The sequence below is a fragment of the Vulpes lagopus genome, chromosome 8 (assembly GCF_018345385.1).
Source record: "Vulpes lagopus strain Blue_001 chromosome 8, ASM1834538v1, whole genome shotgun sequence".
In the NCBI taxonomy this organism is placed as follows: domain Eukaryota; kingdom Metazoa; phylum Chordata; class Mammalia; order Carnivora; family Canidae; genus Vulpes; species Vulpes lagopus.
In genome coordinates this window covers 50952567-50958074 of record NC_054831.1, presented here as the reverse complement: position 1 = coordinate 50958074, position 5508 = coordinate 50952567, and positions in this window count along the sequence as shown.

The following is a 5508-nucleotide window of genomic DNA, read 5'->3' as shown; positions in this document are numbered from 1 at the left end:
GTATAGAACAATTGTAAGTATATTTAAATGGAAAAAAGTCAGTCTAGCATTATGTGTAGTGTCTGACTATGTGTCTCTTTAATCCTTTAGCACTGCCCTGTCTGAATTGACAGCACAGAGCTATGACGCCACCAGTAAAATGTGAGATATAAATGAAAAAGATAAATATATATTTATATGGACATATATGTACATATGTATTTATAACAACACAGACACATACACAAATATAAATATAATGAATTAAAGGGATGACGTTTCCAAATACATTCTTAAGAGCATCCATGACCATACCTTGACTATTTCTAAAGCTTCTCACTTTAGCACCTATAGATAACTTTCTTTTCTGGATATAGTTGGATTAAAGAGGAACAAGTCATAAGAGGACTCCTTCTTCTTCCTAGTGATGACCAGCCAAAACCTCCTGGAGATTTCCGGAGTGCCTGTATATGAGACTTACTAGATTGGGTGAAGAAGGGACAGGATGCTATTTAAAACAAAGAATGGAGGAGCCCTCAGCAGAAAGAAAGGAGCTAATCAAACCTGGATCTTTCACTTTCCAGAGTTCTGCCACCATGTGAGGCTACTGCCCCAAACCTGTAGTCACATGGAGGGAGCCTCTGCCTCAGGCCTGCCAGTTACTTGACATTACCTGAGGGCAGGGAAGGCTAGCATGGGAGGTGAAAGAGGGACTAGAGAAGCAGGAAACTGAGCAGGAAAGAAGAATATATGCCTGCAAATTAAGGTTGAATTTGAGACAAATTCCATCATGGAAGGCTGTTACATACTAGCCAGGTTCAGTAGTAAAGATCTGTATTTGACTCTTGAATTATTCATGTTTTTGTTAGGTCTATAATACTTATTACAAACATACAAATCTTCATTTCTAAGGTTCAATAACTGACTTGCATGTGAATTTTTTCCGTGTCAGCGAGTTTATAAGTTCAAGAGTAATCGTAGCTAATTTGAACAAAAAAAGTAGGTCTAAAAGTCCTAAGGTATCTTACTGTGTCTGCTTTTAATCCTTTAGTCCTGCCCTGAGTGAATTGACAGCAGTATCCTCTGAAGGACTCTCCAGTGCACAGTGAGCTATGATGAATACATTACATAGATATGTATCTGTACACACACACAAACACACACATACATTCAGATTTGGGATGTTCACTCTCAGGATCACGCATGGGAATACAGAGTTCCCCTGATACTGTTTGTAAAGTCTTCTCATGATAAGCTTCTATTTTGAACATAGGTGGGAAAAGATGAACAGATCCTAGAGGGAATCTTTTTAATCCTAGTATTTATTTGTCCATCCTTAATTATTGTGGATGAGTCTCTACTAGAATGGGCAAGAGAGGAGGAAAATTTATTTGGAGCCAGGAGGAATCAGCAGAAAGAATGGAGCTAATAGACCCTGGATCTGTCCCTCACCCTCCAGAGCTCTGCCCCCATGTGACGTTGGTGCCCCAAAACTACCACCATATTGGAAGGAGGCTCTGCCTCAGGTCTTTAGTCACTTGACCCTGTCTGAGGGGCAGGAAAAGACATCCAGGAAGCATGAAGAGTAAGCAGGTGACGAAAGGAATTAAGAATCAGGAAATTAGTTGGGGTCAAAGGAATATGTCCCTATAAACTGAAACTGAATTTGAAGTAAATTCTGTTGCAAAGGGCTGTTACACATTGAGATTAAGGTAATAGTAAAGAACTTCTTATAGATTGATACATTAATTATATGTAGGCCTAAGATAGTCATTGGCACCTTACATAAAGCCTCATTCATTTCTAATAAAAAATTACCTACCAAGTTAATTTAGGTGATATATACATGAATTTTTAAAGATGACCAGTTCATAAGTATAGAGAAGTTAACAGCTATTTAAATAGAAAGAAGTCAGTCTAGCATTACGTGTGGTGTTTGACTATGTGCCTCTTTAATCCTTTAGCACTGCTCTGACTGAATTGAAATCAGACAACTATGAGGAAGTCATCAGTGAAATGTGAGATATAAATGAATAAGCATAAATTTATATTTATATGGACATTTATGTACATATGTGTTTATATACTTGTATTGACACAGACCCACAAAGACACATACACAAACAGCAGGAATCCATCAAAATCCTAGAGGAGAGCTTAGGCACCACCTCTTTGACCTTGGCTGCAGCAACTTCTCATGAGACATGTCTACAAAGGCAAGAGAAACAAAAGTAACAATGAACTATTGGGACTTCATCAAGATATAAAGCTTTTGCACAGCAAAAGAATCAATCAACAAAACTAAAAGGAAGCCTACAGAATGGGAGAAGATATTTGCAAATGTCTTCTCAGATAAAGGGCTACTATCCAAAGTCTGTGAAGAACTTACCAAACTCAACACCCATAAACAAAAAAATCTGGTCAAGAAATGTTCGGTAGACGTGAACAGACATTTCACTAAAGAAGATACATAAATGGCCAATAGATACACGAAAAAATGCTCAACATCCCTTGGCATCAGGGAAATACAAATCAAAAGCACAATGAGATACCACCTAATGCCAGTCATAATGGCTAAAATTAACTCAGGAAACAACAGATATTGGTGAAGATGTGGAAAGGGGAACCCTCTTGTACTGTTTGTAGGAATGCAAACTGGTGCAGCCACTCTGGAAAACAGTATGAAGAGTCCTCAAAAAGTTAAAATAGAGCTACCCTACAACCCAGCAATTGCACTAATAGTTATTTATCCAAAGAATACATAGTGATTTGAAGGGGCACATGCACTCCAATGTATAGCAGTTCACAATAGCCAAGCCCAGATGTCCATCAACAGATGAATGGATGAAAAGGACGTGATATGTACTCAGTCATCAAAAAAAATGACATCTTAACCATTTGCAATGACATGGATGGAACTAAAGGATATTTTGCTAAGCAAAATAAGTCTGTCAGAGAAAGACAAATACCAAATGATTTCACTCATATGTGGAGTTTAAGAAACAAAACAGATGAACATAGGGGAAGGGAAGGGAAAATAAGAGGAAAACAGGGATACAAACCATAGAGACTCTTAACTAAAGGGAACAAACTGAAGTTTGCAGGATGGGAGGTTGGGGGGAAAATGGGATAACTGGGTGATGGGCATTAAGAAAGGCACTTGAAATAATGAGTACTGGGTGTTATATGCAACTGATGAATCACTGAATTCTTTTTTTTTTTTTTTTTATTTATTTATGATAGTCACAGAGAGAGAGAGAGGCAGAGACACAGGCAGAGGGAGAAGCGGGCTCCATGCACCAGGAGCCCGACGTGGGATTCGATCCCGGGTCTCCAGGATCGCGCCCTGGGCCAAAGGCAGGCGCCAAACCGCTGCGCCACCCAGGGATCCCGAATCACTGAATTCTACCTCTGAAATTAAAAAAAGAAAGAGATGACATTTCCAAATACATTCTTAAGAGCATCCATGACCATACCTTGACTATTTCTAAAGCTTCTCACTTTAGCACCTATAGATAACTTTCTTTTCTGGATATAGTTGGATTAAAGAGGAACAAGTCATAAGAGGACTCCTTCTTCTTCCTAGTGATGACCAGCCAAAACCTCCTGGAGATTTCCAGAGTGCCTATATATGAGACTTACTAGATTGGGTGAAGAAGGGACAGGATGCTATTTAAGACAAAGAACAGGAGGTGGGGCAAGATGGCAGAAGAGTTCCCCAAGTCACCTGTCCCCACCAAATTACCTAGGTAACTTTCAAATCATAAAAAAAACCTAAGAATTCGGCCTGAGATTTAAAGAGAAAACAGCTGGAATGCTACAGTGAAAAGAGTTCACTCTTCTATCAAGGTAGGAAGACAGGGGAAAAAAAGATATAAAGAAACAAAAGGCATCCAAGGGGGACGGGCCCGCGAGGAGCCAGGCTAAGGCTTCAGTGAGTGTCCCCAGGACAGGAAAGCCCTGTCCATGGAGAAGCAGGAACTTCACCAACCTTCCCAGATGGAAAGGCGCTTGCAGGGAGTTGGAGCAGGACCCCAGGAGAGCGGGGATGCCCTCAGGCTCCAGGGATAGTAACAGACACCTGCACCCCGGGGAGAGTGTGCCACACCCCAAGGCCGAGCTCCCTAAAGAGCTGCAGCGCGAGCCCAGCTGGACCTGGGAGCAGCTCGGAGGGGCTCGGGCTGTGGCTCTGCACGGAGGGGGCTGCGCGGCCCCAGGAGCAGCTCGAGGCTGCTAGGGCAGAGGCTCTGCACAGAGGGAGCTGCACGGCCGCCAGCGCGATTCCAACAGTGCAGGCCCCGGAGCACAGGGCGCAGGGGACACAGCCCAAGATCCGGTGCTCCCCCCAGGACAAGCAGAGGCCAGGAGGGCACAGGACAGCAAGGACACCCCAGGCTCTGGGCGGCCCGGAGATGAGCAGATCAGTGGCCCCTGCCCCCGGAGAATCAAGGCCTATGCAGACTGAGAGCTCCAGAGTTACTGCGGGAGCTGACTCCAGGCCTGGAGAGCTGGCCGCTGCTACTGTTGTTCCTCCTGGGGCCTCACAGGATAAACAACCCCCACTGGCTTCACAGTGGCCTCACAGGATAAAGAGGTTAAACAACTTTCACCGAACCTTGCACCAGGCTGGGGGCTGAGCAGCTCCCCTAAGTGCTGACACCTGAAAATCAGCACAGCAGGCCCCTCCCCCAGAAGACCAGCTAGACGGACAGGGGAAAAACAAATTATTGACCAAGCAGCACTGGAAAGTTCCAGGGGAAGTCGAGGGATTTACAGTATAAAGAATCAGAGGATACTCCCTCTTGTTTTCTGGGGTTTTTTTAATTTGTTTGATTCCCCCCCCCTTTTTTTATCTATCCTTCTCTCTTTTTTGTTCCCTTTTTTTCTTTTCCTTTTCTTCTTTCTCTTCTTGCTTTTTCTCCTTTTCCCAATAGAACTTGTTTTTGGCCACTCTGCACTGAGCAAAATGACTAGAAGGAAAAACTCATCTCAAAAGAAAGAATCAGAAACAGTCCTCTCGCCCACAGAGTTACAAAATTTGGATTACAATTCAATGTCAGAAAGTCAATTCAGAAACACAATTATAAAGCTACTGGTGGCTCTAGAAAAAAGCATAAAGGACTCAAGAGACTTCATGACTACAGAATTTAGATCTAATCAGGTAGAAATTAAAAATCAATTAAATAAGATGCAATCCAAACTAGAGGTCATAACGACGACGGTTAACAAGGTAGAACAAGTGAGTGACATAAAAGGGACAATTAAAAGATCATGAGGCTAGATTAAGGGAAATAAGTGACAGCCTGAGGAAGAAAAATCTACAGTTAATTGGGGTTCCCGAGGGCGCCGAAAGGGACAGAGGTCCAGAATATGTATTTCAACAATCATAGCTGAAAATTTTCCTAATCTGGGAAGGGAAACAGGCATTCAGATCCAGGAAGTAGAGAGATCCCCCCCCCAAAAAATCAACAAAAACCATTCAAAACTTCGACATTTAATAGTGAAGCTTGCAAATTCCAAAGATAAAGA